This window comes from Triticum urartu, chromosome 2 (genome assembly GCF_003073215.2).
Source record: "Triticum urartu cultivar G1812 chromosome 2, Tu2.1, whole genome shotgun sequence".
Classification (NCBI taxonomy): domain Eukaryota; kingdom Viridiplantae; phylum Streptophyta; class Magnoliopsida; order Poales; family Poaceae; genus Triticum; species Triticum urartu.
In genome coordinates, this window is record NC_053023.1 from 290,762,286 (window position 1) to 290,783,974 (window position 21,689).

Below are 21,689 nucleotides of genomic sequence, written 5' to 3' on the forward strand. Positions count from 1 at the left end.
TATCATAGGCGGTTCCCAAACAGAAAATAAAGTTTATTCCTTTTCCCACCATACTTTCATTTTCATGGATAATGGTATCCACGGGTGCCCTCCATACCAGCACTATCCAAGAAATTTATTATTTGGCAAAATAAAGTAAATTCATTTCTCATTTCAGGATTGGGCATCCCTAATACCTTTGCCTTACTCTCGTGTAATGACAAGTGGATAAACACTCATCATGAGAATAACACATCTAGCATGGAAAATATTGGCCACCCCTCACTGCCTCGCGAGCGGTACGAGCACACAAAAGAGAAATTTATTTCGAAAATTAGAGATGGCACATACAGATTTTCTTAGAACGGCAAAATAATACCGCATATAGGTAGGTATAGTGGACTCATGTGGCAAAACTGGTTTAAAGGATTGTGGATGCACAAGTAGTGATCACACTTAGTACAAAATGAAGGCTAGCATAAGATTGAGAAGCGACCAACCAAGAAACGAATAATCTCATAAGCGAGCATTGAGCATAATTAACACTGAATAGTGTACAACAAATAGGATGTAATTTCATTGCATGACTATTGACTTTTGTGCTTGCATAGGGAATCACAAATCTTAACACCAATATTTTTACTAAAGCATAATTACTCATCAACATGACTCACATATCACATCATCATATCCCAAAACTATTACAAAAAATCAAGTTTATTTTGTCCAATGATCTTCATGAAAGTTTTTGTTATATCTATCTTGGATATTTATCACTTTGGAACTAATTTTGATAAGCTCAAACAAATATAAGTGAAGATCATGAGCATAAAATTTCGTTCTCTCAAATTAATTTAAGTGAAGCAAGAGATAATTTCTTCAAAAATACTAAAGCACACCATGCTCAAAAAGATATAAGTGAAGCACTAGAGCTATTCCATAGAAAAGAGCTTCATTGACGGGATGTGAATGCCACTTACCTAGCCTCAGTGGTAACTATTTCAGGACTATTTTATTTAAAAACTTTCAGATCTAAGTATTTTATTAAAACAACAAGCAAAACAAAATAAAATGACATTCCAACAATAGCACAACTCATGTGGAGAAGCAAAAACTTAGGCTCAACTGATACTAACCGATAATTGTTGATGAAGAAAGGTGGGATGCGTACCGGGGCATCCCCAAGCTTAGATGCTTGAGACTTCTTGAAATATTATATTGGGGTGCCTTGGGAATCCCCAAGCTTGAGCTTTTGTGTCTCCTTAATTCCTCTCATATCACGGTTTTCCTAAATCTCAAAAGCTTCATCCACAGAAAATACAACAAGAACTCGTGAGATAAGTTAGTATAAACCAATGCAAAAACATTATCATTCTCTAATGTAGCAAATCACTAAAATTATTATTCAACATTGCATACTAAATGCTTCTACATATTTAATACTCCTATCCTCAAATTGAATCATTAAACAAGCAAACATATGCAAACATAACAGCAATCTGCCAAAACAGTACAGTCTATAAAGAATGCAAGATTATCAATACTTATCAAACTCCAAAAATGATGAAAAAGTTACACACCGTAGAAAATTTATCATAGCTTATTTTGCAAAAAGTTTCAACATATTATCATATTCTGACTTTTCTAGAGAATTTTTGCAACATCGATAAACTTTCTGTTTTGAAACAGCAACATGTAGACTTGCAAAATAAGCATAGTAAAGGCTATCAATGCCACTTTTATTGAAATAAAAGATGAAGAACATTATTATATGTAACAGAAAGCAAATCCTAACAAAATAAATTGACGCTCCAAGCAAAACACATATCATGTGACGAATGAAAACATAGCTCCAAGTGAGGTTACTGATTATGTTGGAGACGAAAGAGGGGATGCCTTCCGGGGCATCCCCAAGCTTAGTTGCTTGGATCTTCCTTGAATATTACCTTGGGGTGCCTTGGGAATCCCCAATATTATGGTCTTTCAACTCCTTATTCTCCTAATATTGACATCTCACTCAAAACTTAAAAACTTCAATCACACAAAACTTAACGGAAGTTTGTGGGATAGGTTAGTATGATAAAGAGCAAACCATTTCACTCTCGGTAATGTCAAAGACAAGATTCATAATTGTTCTCACACAATTCCTACTGTAGTATATAATCTCCACAATTTATATTGAGCAATATAATCCATAGAAACTAGAAAACAAGCAAACTATGCACTGAAAACATAATCTGTCAAAAACAGAATAGCCAGTAGTAATCTGTATTACAACCATACTTATGCTACACCAAAAATTCTGAAAATTTAGGAAAGCCTGGGAAATTTGTCCGTTAATTTTATGCAAAAAGAATCATCATTTTATCACGCTTCTGTTAAAAATGAGAATTGTTTTCCTGAGCGCAAAAGTTTCTGTTTTTCAGCAAGATCAAATCAACTATCACCGTAAGACATCCCAAAGGTCTTACTTGGCACTTCATTGAAACAAAAGCAATAAAACATGATTACTATAGTATACTAATCACGTGAACACAGAAAAACAGTGCGTAAAAGTGTTGGGTTGTCTCCCAACAAGCGCTTTTCTTTAATGCCTTTTAGCTAGGCATAATGATTTCAATGATGCTCACACAATAGATAAGAATTGAAACATAAAGAGAGCATCATGAAGCATATGACTAGCACATTTAAGTATAACCCACTTCCTATGCATAGGGATTTTATGAGAAAAAATTTTATGGGAACAAGAATCAACTAGCATAGGAAGGCAAAACAAGTGCAACTTCAAAACTTTCAACATAAAGAGAGGAAACTTGGTATTATTGAGATATGTAAAAGCATAAGTTCCCCTATCATAATAATTTTCAGTAGCATCATGAATGAATTAAACAAAATATCTATCACATAAAGCATTATTTTCATGATATATAAGCATATAATTTTTCTCACTCTCCACATAAGCAAATTTATTCTCATGAATAGTAGTGGGAGCAAACTCAACAAAATAAGTATCATGGGATTGAAATTTAGAATCATGATGACAAGTTTCATGGTTATCATTATTCCTTAAAGCATACATGTCATCACCATAATCATCATAGATAGCAACTTTGTTATCATAGTCAATTGAAGCCTCATCCAAAATGGTGGATTCATCACTAAATAAAGTCATGACCTCCCCAAATCCACTTTCATCGTTATAATCATCATAAATAGGAGGCATGCAATAATTATAAAAAAAATTCACATCAAATCTTGGGGGACTAAAAATATCATGTTCATCAAATATAGCATCCCCAAGCTTATGGCTTTGCATATCATTAGCATCACGGATATTCAAAGAATTCATACTAGCAATATTGCAATCATGCTCATCATTCAAATATTTTGTGCCAAACATTTTATTGACTTCTTCTTCTAACAATTGAGCACAATTTTCTGAATCATCATTTTCAAGAAAGATATTATAAAGATGATAAATAATATGATGTAACCTCAATTCCATTTTTATGTAGTTTTCTTTTATAAACCAAACTAGTGATAAAACAAGAAACTAAAAGATTCAGTTGCAAGATCTAAATATATACCTTCAAGCACTCACCTCCCCGGCAATGGCACTACAAAAGAGCTTGATGTCTACTACGCAACTTTATTCTTGTAGACTCGTGTTGGGCCTCCAGTCACAGAGTTTTGTAGGACAGTAGCAATTTCCCCTCAAGTGGATGACCTAAGGTTTATCAATCCGTGGGAGGTGTAGGATGAAGATGGTCTGTCTCAAACAACCCTGCAACCAAATACAAGAAATCTGTTGTGTCACCAACACACCCAATACAATGGCAAATTGCATAGGTGCACTAGTTCGGCGACGAGATGGTGATAAAAGTGTAATATGGATGGTAGAAATAATATATTTATAATCTGAATAAATAAAAACATCAAGGTAGGAAATAGTAAACGGGCACAAAAACGGTATTGCAACGCTTGAAAATGAGGCCTAGCGTCCGTAATTTCGCTAGTGCAATCTCTCAATAGTGCTAATATAATTGGATCATATAACCGTCCCTCAACGTGCAACGAAGAATCACTCCAGAGTTCCTATCTAGCGGAGAACATAAGACAGAATTAGTTGTAGGGTACGAAACCACCTCAAAGCTATTCTTTTTGATCAATCTATCCTAGAGTTCATACTAAAATAACACGAAGCTATTCTTCTCGCTCGATCTAACCAAGAGTTCGTACTAAAATAACACTAAAGAAATTCAGATTCATAATACTCAATCCAACACAAAGAACTTCAAAGAGTGCCCCAAGATTTCTATCGGAGAAACGAAGACAGGAACGTGCATCAACCCCTATGCATAGATTACCCCAATGTCACCTCGGGAATCTGCGAGTTGAGTGCCAAAACATTTATCAAGTGAATCAATACGATACACCATTGTCACCACGAGTATTCAATTGCAATACATATATCAAGTGTTCTCAAATCCATAAAAGTATTCAATCCGATAACAACGAAATCTCAAAGGGAAAAACTCAATTCATCACAACAAGATATAGAGCGGAAAACACCATATGATCCGACTATATTAACAAAGCCCGCGATACATCAAGATCGTGACATCTTAAGAACATGAGAGAGAGAGAGTGCTCGGCAGCGTATCCCCGAGTCCAGTTGACGCCTACTTTTTCCGCCTCCGACTCAGGTATACCGAACTCCGATCCAGAATCTCGCAGTTGCGGCCCGAATAGCGGATTCAATTCAACCTTCCCAATCAGAAGCTAGTCGAGGTTTGGGGCACATCCGGGATTTGCTCCGAGCAGCGGGAGAGCAGAATATAGAAGTATCTCAGTCGCGGAATAAGATCCATAGCAGATCCTTGGTTGCAGACACAATCCAGTCGGCTCACAGCCCGAGATCGCCCCCGAGGCGTGAGGGACGTGGGGACCGGCGAGATCAGTACAGAAACCGCGAGCAGTATGATCACCGACTCGATCACGATGATTGTCTTCGAGTGCCCACGCCTCCCCCAATGAGTGGGTCGTACGTGCCTCGGCAACATGATGACAGATGTCCTCATAGAAGTGGGCGAAGGATTCCAGTCGACCCTAGGGAACCGGGCTTTGATGCGAGATCTATTCTTGTTCAGGGTCTGGTCGACAGAAACAGAGCTCACAGAGAAGGCTACGACAGAGATTGTCCAACTAGCAGTAGAGTGCATGTCTCAGGTCCAGAGTGCTTCAGCAAAGCCATCAAGGCTGCGGTGATTCCTCCCAACTTCAGGTTGGCAACTGGAGTTAGTAAGTTCACTGGTGAGTCCAAGCCTGACACTTGGCTTGAGGATTACCGAGTGGCTGTACAGATTGGTGGTGGCAACGATGAAGTTGCCATGAAGCATCTCCCTTTGATGTTAGAGGGCTCAGCGAGAGCGTGGCTGAATCAGTTAGCGCCTGGTAGTATTTATACTTGGGAAGATCTTGCTCGAGTATTTGTCAGAACATTTGAAGGTACTTGCAAACGGCCAGCAGGGCTGACAGAATTATAGTGTTGCATTCAGAAACCGAACGAAAGTCTGAGAGATTATATCCAGAGATGGATCACATTACACCATAGAGTGGAGAATGTGTCGGATCACCAAGCAATTTGTGCCTTCAAACAAGTCGTTAAGTATCGGGAATTGAATCTGAAATTTGGTCGGACAGGAGATATGACTCTGACTCGGATGATGGAGATTTCCACCAAATACGCCAATGGTGAAGAGGAAGACCGACTTCGGAGTGGCAAGCACAAAACAGTCGCCCACGAAACCGGAGGAGGGAACTCCAGTCGGAAGCAGAAGCGTAAAGCCGAGCCAGCTGCTCCTGGAGAAGCCTTAGCCGTGACTCAAGGAAAGTTCAAAGGGAAACCCAAAGGACCATGGAACCCCAAGAAAGTAAAAGATCAAGATGGAAATGATGTGCTAGATTTACCATGCCACATTCACACCAAGAAAGATGAAGAGGGTAATTTCATTTACCCGAAGCATACCACTCGACAATGTCGACTCCTAATCCAGCAATTCCGAGAGAAATAGCCCAAGGAAAAGGAGAAGGAAGCGAACAAAGTTGAGGATGAGGAAGAGGACGATGATGGTTACCCCCACGTCAATTCCACTCTGATGATTTTCGCTGATGTTGAGAGTAAGAGTCGACTGAAAGTCATCAACAAAGAAGTGAACATGGTCGCTCCGGTGAAACCCAGTTATTTGAAGTGGTCTCAGACTGCCATTACATTCGACCAGTCTGATCACCCAGCGCACATAGCCACCCCTGGGAGGCAAGCGCTGGTGGTCGACCCAGTAGTCGAAGGCACTTGATTAACTAAGGTTCTGATGGATGGTGGCAGTGGTCTGAATATACTATATGCAGAAACATTGAAAGGAATGGGCATTCCGATGTCCAGACTCAGTGAAAGCAATATGAGTTTCCATAGAGTTATTCCTGGCAAGAAGGCTGCGTCACTTGGCCAGATCGCCCTTGATGTAGTTTTCGGTGATTCCAAGAATTACCGCAAAGAAAAGTTGACATTTGAAGTTGTGGATGTCCAGAGCGCTTATCATGCTATTTTGGGCAGGCCATCTTATGCACGTTTTGTGGTTCGACCATGTTACGTGTACCTCAAATTGAAGATGCCTGGTCCTAAAGGGGTGATCACTATCACTGGCAATCGAAAGAAGGAAGAAGAGTGCTTCCAGAAGGGCTCAAAGATCACCGATGCAGAGATGGCAGTAGTGGAATTGCAGGAGTATCAAAAAAATGCAGATCCGAGTGATCTGTTGCAAGCTAAGAAGCCTGCCACAGATTTAGCATTCCAGTCGTCTAGTGAAACGAAGCCAATTCATATTCACCCAACGGATCCCAATGCTGCTCCGACTCACATTTCAACAACACTCGACTCCAAATAGGAAGAAGCGCTCATCCAGTTCCTCCGTGAGAACTGGGACATCTTTGCAAGGAAACCTTCTGACATGCCAGGTGTTCCCAGGGGACTGGCTGAGCATCATTTGCATGTCGACCCAAAAGTGAAACCAGTCAAAGAACATCTTCGACGGTCCGCCGTATAGAAGAGAAAGGCAATCGGTGAAGAAGTGGCTCGGCTTCTAGCAGCTGAGTTTATCCGAGAGATTTATCACTCCGAGTGGTTAGCTAATGTTGTCATGGTCCCAAAAAAGGGCGACTCACTTCTCATGTGCATTGACTTCAAACATATCAATCGGGCCTGCTCGAAAGATCACTTTCCTCTCCCTCGCATCGTCCAAATAGTCGACTCGACTGCGGGGTGTGAGTGTTTGTCCTTTTTGGACGCTTATTCCGGGTATCATCAGATCCATCTGTACGGACCAGATGAGATAAAAACAGCTTTCATCACCCCATTTGGGTGCTTCTGTTATGTCACTATGCCATTCGGCTTGAAGAACGCTGGAGCCACATTCATGCGGATGATTCAGAAGTGTTTACTCACTTAGATCAGTCAGAATGTGGAAGCATACATGGATGACATTGTGGTCAAGTCACGTAAAGGTTCCGACCTACTGGCTGACCTTGCTGAAACCTTTGCCAACCTCAGAAGGTATGATATCAAGCTTAATCCATCAAAGTGCACGTTTGGAGTTCACTAGTGCAGAACCGGGCAATAGCACCGGTTCGTAAGGCCCTACCGGCACTAAAGTGTGGTCACTAAAGGCCCCCCCCTTTAGTACCGGTTCAGCACGAACCGGTGCTAAAGGGCAACCACGTGGCATGAGCCAGCTCTGGGGGCCGGGAGCCCTTTAGTACCGGTTGGTAACACCAACCGGTACTAAAATGTTTGGGGGTTTTTTGGTTTTATGATTTCTTTTTCATTTAATTTTGTGTTTTCCATTTTAATTCTTTTTCATTTGCTGGTATTTTATGATACTACACATTGTACACGTTATGCATATATATATAAATATAATTTCTAGTAGAACCAATCATATATATATATATCATCAATGTCTCACAAACCACCATATTAATTCACACATACACACATGTATAGCTATATACAATTTCTCCTACATATGGACGTTGCCTTCGGAGCCAGTGGCATTAGCCTAATTGGTGCCTTCGGAGCACGATGACAATTGGAAGTGGTTCATGACCTGGTTGATGGGGGCGGTAGTGGGTAATAGTATTATCCCTTCGGATTTATGACCTGGTCGAGCAAAAATCCCGCTATTTCCTCTTGAAGTGCTTCTACGCGCTCTGTTTCTAGGAGCTTGTCCGGCACCTCTTTGAACTGTTAAGAAGGAGATCAATATGCATGTGTATTAGTTGTGTGACTAGATATCGATAATGGTGTAAAAATTGTGAATAGTGTTCTGACAAGCGTACCCATTCCTGTCTTTGAGATCTGCTCCTTTCGGACGCCATCATGCGAATGTTCTCACAAACGCAGAATGCACACAGATCAGTCCACTGCGCCTGCTTCAGGGCCTTTATTACGAGAATGGAATTTAATTTGATCAGATAATAATTAATCAAGCATGATAATTAAAGAGATGGCAGCTAGCTAGCTAGCTAGTACTACTTAATTACTTACCTTGGGTCGAAACCATTTCAGTTGTTGTTTCCATTCGCCTTCCGTGACGCTGATGAACCTTGCCCAATCCCTGCCCGCCGACAAAAAAAATGAATAAAGGGGTTATTAAATAGTTCATATCATGAAATGACGAACTAAATAGGCCGAGATATATAGTTAATAATGATTGAAATTACCTGTTGACTATCCCAAACAAGATGTTATAGTCACTATTTGCTTTGAGTAGTGAGTCTAGTATTTGAACTGTTCCGGCGTCAACTTTAATGATACACAAGATCCAGTGAAATCTGCATGCACACACGTTTGCATGTCTTAATTAAGCGGGCATGTGTAAGCAAAAACATGTAGCTAGCTAGTAGGCAAAAACAGAGAATTTATAGTACAAGAAAGTGTGACTCACTGGAAGTTGTAAGGAAGTAGTATATCTTCATTGTATTTGAGGCGCTTTAAGAACTCTAGCATGTTGTCCTCTACCTGCTTTTCATGATGCTTGTTTATTTTCCATGTGTATTCATTAATGGTGTTTGGGTCAATGAACCCAATGCCATAGCGTCCACCTTTTCTCATTTCATACATCTTCATCCTGCATAATACCACAAAAAAGAATATAGTGAGGATAATTACATGTAATGATTGATCAAAAGGATCACTACAGCTAGCTTGAGACTTAAATTACAGAAAGAAATCACTTACAGACAATAGCAACTAACGATAGATTTGTCGAGTGCGTCTTGATTGTATAACTGAAACAGTTCAGAATACTCAATGGTCACAGGTTTCTCATGGTAGTAATGATCCTTCTTGACTTGCACCATGAGGGACTCTCGATCGGATCTCTTGGTAATGTCCATGTACCATTGATGCAATTCATACATTCTCGTTGGGAGCTTCTTGACCTCTTCTGGCTTGACCAAAGGTTGGCCCCGGGCATATTTCCGTTTTATTTCCTCCTCTGTAAGCACAGGCATGTCCTCGATCTCGAGGAGTTGTCCAACAGTGATGTTGAGAGTTTCAGCCTGCATTATATGCTCCTGGGTTATTACCACATCGCCCACCTCGGGAACGTAAACTATTTGCCAACAATAATATTGGGCGCGCGTACTGTCACATGTTGTTGGTGGCACAACAAGCGGGGGGATCGATTGCGCCGCCTGTTCTCCCAGCTGGGCAACGGTTTTCCCGCATTTTTTGACAGCTGCTTGTTGTTTGCTCGAGCTCGATCTCGCCTCCTTCTATAGAAGTTGTCGATGTAACTTCCTGATGTCGCGCTCATAGTCTGTGTCAACAGGCTTAGGAGCTGGTGGTTGATCCATACGAATGAAGTGGTCAACTACTTCCACATGCACTTTCTCCCTTGGCGGCGGTGGCGGTTTCGGTCCAAAATGGGCGTCGACTTCTGCCCGCACTATGGCATTGGTTTGCTCCTCGGTCCTGTCGTAAGCCCTCTCAGGAAGAGGAGTAGTGAGGTTTGGACCATATTTATATCGCTTGCCTCCGCCTGTACTTCCTGTACTATGACCTTGACTCGTACCGCTACGCATCATAGCTGCGGGGTGTCTCTTCTGCGATTGCTGAGGCGGCGGAGACGGCTGATGGGGTTGAGTTGGACGACGAGGAGTGGCTTGAAGCTGTGCCGGACTTGAAGTGGCCTGAGGTTGTGCCGGACTTGGAGGAGGAGTGGACGTCTGACGTTGTGTCAGACTTGGAGGAGGAGTGGCCTGACACTTTGCCGGACTTGGAGGAGGAGGAGTGGCCTCATGCGTTGGTGGACTTGGAGGAGCGGGAGTCTGCTGACTCGGTGGCGGACTTCGACGAGGAGTCGGGTGACGCGGTGTCGGTGGCCTTCGAAAGATGATGCAATCCTTTCTCCATAGGATGATACGATGTTTGGCATCTCCGAGTGTGTGCTCCTCGTCACCTCCAGGAATGTCAAGCTCTAGCCCCGAATATTGGTCCACCACCTCATCAACCACGACACGAGCATAGCCTGCTGGAATCGGGTTGCAATGGAAGGTTGCATCGGGGGAATTTGTATAAGCAACACCATCCGCCACCTTCAAGGATATGTTCTTAATTTTGAAGTGTAGCTCGTAGTTAGTGTTCTCCGCGATGTCATCCACGGGGTATCTATCCAGCATTGCGTCAAACGGGGCGGAACCCACGCTGCTTCTCGGCATGGATGGGGTGGTGGTGTCCAATGCTGGATCATCCGCTAGCTGCTGCAGCTGCTGAGACCCTCTTTGCTGGCTAAGTGAGTCGATCTGCTCCTGCTACCGCTGGAATTTGATTGCTAAGTCCGCGTGCACTGATTCTAGGCCTTGAAGGTGTTCATAGTCGAGCTTCCTCTGCTCCTCCTCCATCTTCTTTCTCGCACAGGTTCTGTAGTCGGCGTTCCAGTCCGAAAACCCCTCATACCACGGAATAGCGCCCATGCCTCGTGTTCTTCCCGGGTGTTCAGGATTTCCCAGGGCATGCGTAAGCTCGTCGTTCTCTCTGTTGGGCTCGAACAACCCGGATCGAGCCTCTTCTATTGCAACAAGTAGCTTATCTTCGGCTCCGTCCAGACATGCCTTCTTGGAAACTTTGCCTATCTTCGGGTCCAACTCCCCCCCATGCGCATTGAACCAAGTCCTGCACCTGGGGGGCCAGCTCAATGTTTCTGGAGTGACACTTGCATCCAGCATCTCTTTCTCAGACTTATCCCACTTAGGCATTCCCACCGGATAGCCACCTGGCCCCAGCTTATGGAACTTATCCTTTTTTGTGGCATTGGCCTTGTTTATTCTTGACCGTTCCTTAGATAATTCTGAATCCTTGAATTTCACGAAATCGTCCCAATGAGCACTTTGATTCTCTAGTGTTCCCTGGAATACTGGAGTCTTCCTTCCTCCCTTGACGTACTTGTCCCATTCATGATTCTTGTGGTTCTTGAATGCAACCGCCATCTTCCTAAGAGCAGCGTCCTTGACTTTCTGCACATCTGTTTCTGTGAAATGATCTGGTAGGGTGAAATGTTCCATGAGAGTATCCCAAAGCAGACTTTTTTGTCTGTCGTCGACAAAAGTAAGATCTGGACGTGGATTTGCTGGCTCTCTCCATTCTTGAAGGGAGATCGGGAGTTGGTCCTTCACAAGAACTCCGCACTGACGAATGAACTTGTCCGCAATCTTCTTAGGCGCTAATGGTTCGCCATTAGGTTTGATTGCCTCGATATTATACTTTACGCCCTCCTTCAACTTTTTTTTCGGGCCTCGTTTCGTCCTGTTGCCTGAAGATTTGCTCGATCTGGATTGCTGAAAGAAGAAAGATCGATTCGTTAATATATCTTCAACTCATTTAAAACATGTGATGATCACCAGATGCCTGCTTATATAAATATATATACCTCTCCGGTGTTGTCATAATCGTAGTTCATGACTTCATCAATTCGGTCGTCGCGATCGAATATCATATCACCCTCTCCGGTGTTGTTTAGAAATTCGGAGCCGTCATAATCTTCTTCATTCTCATAATCATCTGGCCCGCGTATTATATCGAACATGGTCTGTTCTCCCTCTTTGTCGGTATTGTCCGCCATAGCTTTTATTTAACTATGCCAAAAGAAATATAAAACAATTTAGTATTCAAATTACATCGTCTCGAATAATAGATATAATCTAGAATACATCGTCTCGAATAATAGATATAATCTCGAATACATCGTCTCGAATAATAGATATAATCTCGAATACATCCTCTCGAATAATAGATATAATCTCGAATACATCGTCTCAAATAATATATAATCTCGAATACATCGTCTTGAATATTATATATCGAGTACATCACTGGCTAGGTAGCTAATAAAGATCGAATACCACAGAAGAATCTAGGACACTCGCGGTTCCTGCGGCGCGGGCGGTGGACACCCAAAGAGAAGGAACGCTCACAGGATCATAGCTGAAGTGAGATCCCTGAAGAAACTGCCAGGTATTGGAGAACCTGCTGCCCTCTAACGCAACCATGTAGCGATGGACGTGCTCGTCCTCCTCCCTGACACGGCGACGTACCACCTCCGGCGGGGCCGGCTCCCTCCGCACCGAAACTGGCCCACGCGAACGCCACCAAATGAGATCATGGTCGACGACAGGACCCGGGGCCGGGTTCCTCATCAAGCGACGCGCCCCTCCAGGAAGCACCTCCCAGTGCCAGCCCGGCAGAGCCCAGTCCCGGACATGGGTCAGTCGGACGTTGTCGCGGACGGGTCGACGGTGAGGATGCGGGCCGGGCATCGTCGAGAACAAATACTAGCTATATGGCCGCAAAAAGTAACATTTTTTTAATGATTGGATTTTGATAACTAAAATTTCTAACATTTCTATATAACACTAATTATGCTATCATTGCATATGTATAAATTCTATATGCTATTTCATACTAATTAAGCATCTAACACTAAAAACAGAAAACACAACTTTTATACATCCATTAAAAAACTGAAAAACAACATTATATAAAAAATTTCCATAATAATTAAACACTAATTATATCCATCTAACATGCATTCATACATATATACTAGTGAAAAAATAATAATCTAAAAAATCTAAACTAATTAAACATACAAAATACGTATATACTAATATATACATGCATTAATTCATACATACGTACGTGTGTGTGTGTGTTCATCATGCTTGTGTGTGTGTATGGGCTCGGGGAGGGGCGGCGCCCATGGTGGCCGCCAGGGGCGAGGGAAAGGGGTTAGAGGGGGAGAGCTCACAGCGGGGCGACGGCGACGGCGAGGCAACGGCCGGGGGCGGCGACGGGCCGGGGCGTGACGCGGGGGCGGCGACGCGGGGACGGCGCGACGAGGACGGGCCCGGGGCGGCGACGGAGACGAGGGCGGCGACAGGGACGGGGGCGGCGACGGGGATGGGGGCGGCGACGGCGACGACGTCGATCGATCGGGGCGCGCGGGCGGTGCTTTAATGGGGAAACAGAGGAAGAAACAGAGGGAGAATGAAATTTTCGTAAGTGTTGTATATATAGAAGGCACCTTTAGTACCGGTTGGAGCCACCAACCGGTACTAAAGGCCTGTTTTTGCCAGGCCAAGCGGCGGGAACCGCACCCCCTTTAGTACCGGTTGGTGGCTCCAACCGGTACTAAAGGCCCCCCTTTAGTACCGGTTGGTGCCAAGAACCGGTACTAAAGGGGGTGCGCTGGCGCAGGTGCGGTGTGCAAATTTAGTCCCACCTCGCTAGCCGATGGGCGACCGCACTGGTTTATAAACCCCCGTGCGGTAGCTCTCTAGAGCTCCTCTCCAAAGCAGGCCTACTGGGCCTACATGTTTTGTGCTGCCCTGTTGGCCTACTGGGCCTTTGCCGGCCTGCATCCTGGCCCAACAACAAGTTGGGTTTCTAGTCGTATGCAGGCCGCTCTGGCCTAGTAGGCGGGATTTTATTTTTAGTTTTTTTTCTTTATTTATTTTTGAGTTGTTTTTTTTTGTGTATTTAGAGTTTCTTTGTGAATATTTTTGCTTTAGGTACAAAAAATTACAAACTTTCTGTTAGTGCCCGTAGTTTTTGAATTTGAATAGTTTAAATTTTGAATTATTTGAAATTAGTGTGAATCACTAGTTTGTGAATAACTTAACTTTAAAAATCAGTAAAGGCATGAAAGAATTTGTTTGCACATAAAATTTCTTCGCGTTTCAAATGCCAAAACACATAATTAACTACCCTAACTATTACAGAGATTCCCTTCTGGGTGTGAAACACAGAAGAAAGTGATGATAGTGAAGCCGATCACATCCCAGATCTTTGGGTGTGAAACTTTTTCTTCGCGTGTGTCCCTTTGCGCCGTAACCATGGAAAATCTTCATCATTTAACGGGACGCTCGGGTCAATATTCACTGTGAATGGAGCAATTTCATCAAACTTTTCATAATCTTCTGACTTGTCTGTCTTGTCATCCACTCCCATGATGTTTCTCTTCCCAGAAAGAACTATGTGCCGCTTTGGCTCATCGTACGATGCATTCGCTTCCTTATCTTTTCTTTTTCTTGGCTTGGTAGACATGTCCTTCACATAGAAAACCTGTGCCACATCATTGGCTAGGATGAACGGTTCGTCTGCATACGCAAGATTGTTGAGATCCACTGTTGTCATTCCATACTGCGGGTCTTCCGTTACCCCGCCTCGTGTCATATTGACCCATTTGCACCGAAAAAAGGGACCTTCAAACCACGTCGATAGTCAAGTTCCCATATGTCCTGTATATAACCATAATATGTTTCCTTTCCCATCTTGGTTTCTGCATCAAAGCGGACACCACTGTTTTGGTTGGTGCTCTTCTTATCTTGGGCGATCGTGTAAAATGTATTACCATTTATCTCTTACCCTTTGAAAGTCATTATATTCGAAGATGGTAACTGGGACAGCAAGTACAGGTCATCTTCAATTGAGGTGTCATGCATGGTACGTGTCTGCAACCAGCTGGCGAAACTCCTAATTTGTTCATGTGTAATCCAGTCATCAGACCGCTCCAGGTGTTTGGAGCGTAGCAAATTCTTGTGTTCATCCATATATGGAGCCACCAAGGTGGAATTCTGTAGAACTGTGTAGTGTGCTTCAGTGAGAGAATGTCCGTTCATACATATTATTTGTTCCCCTCCTAGCGTGCCTTTTCCATCCAGTCTGCCCTTATGCCGCGATTCAGGAACACCAATCGGCTTAAGGTCAGGAATAAAGTCAATACAAAACTCAATGACCTCCTCATTTTGACGGCCCTTGGAGATGCTTCCTTCTGGCCTAGCACGGTTATGAACATATTTCTTTAAGACTCCCATGAACCTCTCAAAGGGGAACATATTGTGTAGAAATACAGGACCCAAAACGTTAATCTCTTCGCATAGGTGAACTAGGACGTGCGTCATGATGTTGAAGAAGGATGGTGGGAACACCAACTCGAAACTGACAAGACATTGCACCAAATCATCCTCTAACCTTGGTATGATTTCTGGATCGATTACCTTCTGAGAGATTGCATTGAGAAATGCACATAGCTTCACAATGGCTAATCGAACGTTTTCCGGTAGAAGCCCCCTCAATGCAACCGGAAGCAGTTGCGTCATAATCACGTGGCAGTCATGAGACTTTAGGTTCTGGAATTTTTTCTCTGCCATGTTTATTATTCCCTTTATATTCGACGAGAAGCCAGACGGTACCTTAATACTGAGCAGGCATTCAAAGAAGATTTCCTTCTCTTCTTTGGTAAGAGCGTAGCTTGCATGACCCTGATGTATGCCGTCTTTTCCGTGCATACATTGCTGGTCCTCTCGTGCCTCAAGTGTATCTTTTGTCTTCCCATACACGCCCAAGAAGCCAAGCAGGGTCACACAAAGATTCTTCGTCACGTGCATCACGTCGATTGCGGAGCGGACCTCTAGGTCTTTCCAATAGGGCAGGTCCCAAAATATAGATTTCTTCTTCCACATGGGTGCGCGTCCGTCAGCGTCATTCGGAACAGGTTGTCCACCAAGACCCTTTCCAAAGACCACCTTCAAATCCTTGACCATATCATGTACATCAGCACCAGTACGGTGGCGAGGCTTCGTCCGGTGATCCGCCTCACCTTTGAAATGCTTGCCTTTCTTTATTACGGGATGCCTACTCGGAAGAAATCGACGATGTCCCAGGTACACATTCTTCTTACAATTAGCCTAATATATACTGTCGGTATCATCCAAACAGTGCGTGCATGCGCGGTATCCCTTGTTTGTCTGTCTTGAAAGGTTACTGAGAGCAGGCCAATCATTGATGGTCACGAACAGAAATGCCTTTAGGTCAAATTCTTCCCCCATGTGCTCATCCCACACACATACACCTGTTCCATTCCACAGTTGTAAGAGTTCTTCAACTAATGGCCTTAGTTACACATCAATGTCGTTGCCAGCTTGCTTAGGGCCTTGGATGAGCACTGGCATCATAATGAACTTCCGCTTCATGCACAACCAAGGAGGAGGGTTATACAAACATAGAGTCACAGGCCAGGTGCTATGGTTGCTGCTCTGCTCCCCAAAAGGATTAATGCCATCTGCGCTTAGACCAAACCATACGCTCCTTGCGTCATCTGCAAACTCCTTCCCGTACTTTCTTTCAATTTTTCGCCACTGCGACCCGTCAGCGGGTACTCTCAACTTTCCGTCTTTCTTACGGTCTTCTCTGTGCCATCGCATCGCCTTGGCATGCTCTTTGTTTTGGAACAAACGTTTCAACCGTGGTATTATAGGAGCATACCACATCACCTTGGCAGGAATCTTCATCCTGGGGCGCTCGCTCTCGACATCACCAGGGTCATCGTGGCTGATCTTATAGCGCAATGCACCACATACCAGGCAAGCATTCAAATCCTCGTACTCACCGCGGTAGAGGATGCAATCATTAGGGCATGCATGTATCTTCTGCACCTCTAACCCTAGAGGGTAGACAGCCTTCTTTGCTTCGTACGTACTCTCGGGCAATTCTTTGTCCTTTGGAAGCATATCCTTTATCATTACCAGCAACTTTCCAAATCCCTTGTCAGATACACCATTCTCTGCCTTCCATTGCAGCAATTCCAGTGTGGTGCCCAGCTTTTTCTTGTCACCTATGCAATTCGGGTACAACAATTTTTTGTGATCCTCTAACATGCGCTGCAACTTCTTCTTCTCCAAATCACTTGCGCAGTTTCTCTTTCCATCGGCAATGGCCCGACCTAGATCATCAACGGGCTCATCTGATGCCTCTTCTTCAGCTTCTTCCCGCATTGCCGTCTCAGCTTCTTCCCGCATTACCGGCTCAGCTTCTTCCCCCATTGTTGTATCATCGTATTCAGGGAACCCATGGCCAGGATAGCTGTCGTCATCCTCTTCTTCTTCATTGTCTTCCATCATAACCCCTCTTTCTCCGTGCTTGGCCCAAACATTATAGTGGGGCATGAAACCGGACTTAAACAGGTGCACGTGAATGGTTCTTGACGTAGAGTAATTGTGACCATTCTTACAGCGAGCACATGGACAAGGCATAAAATCATCTGCCCGCTTGTTTGCCTCAGCCGCAAGCAAAAAAGTATGCACGCCCTCAACGAACTGGGGAGAGCATCGGTCATCGTACATCCATTGCCGGCTCATCTTCATTACACAACACCGAATAGACCAAATTAATACAAGTTCATACATAAAGTTCATACAACACTTAAATGCAACAAACAAATAACTCTCTAGCTAAAGCATTTAAATGCAACAACAAATACGATCAAGATCGCAACTAAGGTAACAATGGATCCAACAGCATAATGATACCAAGCCTCACTATCGATGGCATATTTTCTAATCTTTCTAATCTTCAAGCACATTTTCTCCATCTTGATCTTGTGATCATCGACGACATCGGCAACATGCAACTCCAATTCCATCTTCTCCCCCTCAATTCTTTTCAATTTTTCTTTCAAGTACTCGTTTTCTCTTTCAACTAAATTTAACCTCTCGACAATAGGGTCGGTTGGAATTTCCGGTTCACATACCTCCTAGAAAAATTTTCTATGTCAACTTGATGGGCATAATTTGTCATAAACACGAAATGCAACTAGTTTTAAAAGAGAATATATATAACACATCCGAATCATAACAAGGACGAGGGCTGACGGGGACGGATATCAAAACCATGGCACTATATGTATAACAAACAACGTACGGGTAAGATAATTATACGAGTAACTATATATCCAAATCACACAAACATCAATTTTTACATAAAATTTCATGAACAAGAGGCTCACCACAAGGTGGTGCCGGCGACGAGATGGTGCGGACGATCGACGGTGGTTACGACGGAGATTTAGAAGGCACTAAGTAAACCACACCTACATATGCAAACTAAGTGTTATTTTTGACCTCAAATTGCATATAAATCAAATACTAGCACATATATATATCCTCCCAAATTACTAAACTCACAAATTAATCACTATATAAAGCATTGCAAGAGCTAATCTAGCAATGAGAGATGAAAGGACAAAGTTGCTAACCTTTGTGATCATTTGAATGGATGGGGGCCTTCAAATCTTGACAAATTTTCGGCAAAATGTGTGATGAGCTCGAGAGGAAGAGGGGAAGAACAGAGAGGAGAGGGGAAAGGGGAAGAACAGAGCAAGCTCGGGTGGACGAAGGGTTTATGTAGGACGACCTTTAGTACCGGTTCGTGCCAAGAACCGGTACTGAAGGGGCTGGAGTGGCCCCAGTCTGACAACATCCTGCCACCACTCTCATTAGTACCGGTTCGTGGCACGAACCGGTGCTAAAGGTTCGCCACGAACCGGTACTAATGAAAGCGGCCCGGCTAGCCGTTGGAACCGGCACTAATGTATACATTAGTGCCGGCTCAAATACAAACCGGCACTAATGTGCTTCACGTTTGACCCTTTTTCTACTAGTGGTTCTAGGCGGAAAATTACTTGGTTTTCTCGTTTCCGAACAAGGGATCGGCGCTAACCCAGAGAAAGTGGGTGCTATACTCCGGATGAAATGCCTTGTGCGTGTCCATGATGTCCAGAAGCTTACTGGTTATTTGGCCGCCCTAAGTCGATTCATTTCTCGCCTCGGTGAAAAGGCACTGCCTCTTTACCGACTGATGAAGAAGTCAGATAAGTTCGAGTGGACTCCTGAAGCTGATGCAGCATTTGCAGAGCTTAAAGCCCTGCTTTCCACCCAGCCGGTGCTTGCTGCTCCAATCAGCAAAGAGCCTTTACTGCTTTACATTGCAGCCACTGGACAAGTCGTCAGTACAGTACTTATGGTCAAGCGGGAAGAAGAAGGAAAAGCTTACAAAGTTCAGCGCCCAGTATACTATGTCTCTGAAGTTTTGACTCCATCAAAGCAAAGATATCCACATTATCAGAAGCTTGTTTATGGGATTTATATGGCCACGAAGAAGGTTGCACATTACTTCTCTGACCACTCCATTACAGTCATCAGCGACGCTCCATTATCAGAGATTCTGAACAACAGAGATGCAACTAGTCGAGTGGCAAAGTGGGCGATTGAACTCCTTCCCTTAGATATCAAGTTCGAGGCAAAGAAAGCTATCAAGTCCCAAGCAATAGCAGATTTCCTCGCCAAGTGGATCGAATAGCAACTGCCGACTCAAGTTCACTCAGAGCACTGGACCATGTTCTTTGATGGTTCCAAGATGCTAAATGGTTTCGGTGCTGGGGTGGTACTGGTATCCCCCCGAGGAGACAAGCTCACATATGTCCTCCAGATTCAGTTTGATTCCTCCAATAACGAAGCAGAATATGAAGCACTCTTGTATGGGTTACGTATGGCCATCTCACTCGGCGTCCGTCGCCTCATGGTCTATGGCGACTCAGATTTGGTAGTCAATCAAGTGATGAAGGAGTGGGACATCAGAAGCCCAACCATGACTGGCTACTGTAACGCGGTGAGGAAGTAGGAAAAGAAGTTTGAGGGGTTAGAGCTCCATCATATACCCCGACTGAAAATCAAACAGCCGATGATTTAGCAAAGATAGGCTCCAAGAGAGAAGCCATTCCCAGTAATGTGTTCCTGGAGCATATTCATGAAACTTCAGTTCAAGAAGATCCCTTCACTGAAGAGCCCCCATAGCCAAAGAGTGCCACCGATCCTACTGAAGTCGAGATTCCAGCCATGGTCGACCTAATCATGGATATTTTGGTTATTACTCCTGACTGGACAGTGTCGTACATTGCGAATATCCTTAGGAAGGAACTCCCTGAGGATGAAGAAGAGGCTCGATAGATCGTCCGTCGATCCATAGCATTTACTGTGATAAGAGTACAGTTGTTCAGGGAAAGTGTAACCGGAGTTAGCCAGAAATGCATAACCCCGGAAGAAGGTCTAGCGATCCTTAATGAAATCCACTCGGGGACCTGTGGCCACCATGCGTCCTCTAGGACCATTGTCGCTAAAGCATACCGAGCTGGATTTTATTGGCCACGAGCAAATGAAATGGCAAAAGATATAGTCGACAAATGTGAAGGCTGCCAGTTTTACTCCACTATGTCCCACAAACCTGCGTCAGCCCTAAAGACCATTCCACTCGTCTGGCCCTTTGCTGTTTGGGGATTAGATATGGTTGGACCGCTGAGGACTGGTAGGAGAGGCTTCACTCACGTGCTTGTAGCAGTCGACAAGTTTACCATGTGGATTGAAGCCAAGCCTATCAAGAATCTGGAAGCTAGTACTGCCGTTAGCTTCATCAGATAATTGATGTTCAGATACGGAGTTCCACACAGCATCATCACTGACAATGGATCAAACTTCGATTTAGATGAGTTCAGAGCCTTCTGCGCCTCCCAAGGCACACGAGTTGACTATGCTTCAGTCACCCATCCCCATTCGAATGGACAAGCAGACAGAGCAAATGGCCTGATTCTCAAAGGATTGAAACCCTGACTGATGCGAGACCTCAAGCATGCAGCAGGCGCCTGGGTTGATGAACTTCCATCAGTTCTTTGGGGATTGAGGACAACTCCCAATCGGTCGACTGGTCGAACTCCATTCTTCTTGGTCTATGGAGATGAAGCTGTTCTACAGAGTGACTTGCTTCATAATGCACCACGAGTCGAGCTCTTCTCTGAAGATGAAGCAGAGAAAGCTCGGCAGGACGCAGTCGACCTCCTAGAGGAGGAAAGATAGATGGCCTTGATCCGGTCGACCATTTATCAGCAAGACTTGCTTTGATTCCCCGCCCAAAATGTGAAAGGTCGAGCCTTTCAAGAGGGAGACTCGGTTCTTCGAGTGGATCAGTAGAAACCGCACAAGCTCGCTCCTGCTTGGGAAGGCCCCTGCATTGTCACCAGAGTGCTCCACAATGGAGCATACCACCTTTACAATGTCAAGCATAAGAAGGACGAGCCACGGGCTTGGAATGCGGAGTTGCTCCGCCCCTTTTACACTTAAGTACTCACTCGAATAAAATGTAATAAGAAATACCTTTGTAATTTTCTTATCAAAGACAAGAGCTTTACAGTCCTCTTAAACGATTGTTGTTGCTTTTATTTGCATCTGAAATCCCCTAGTGGGTGACTTACCTGCGAATTTGTATC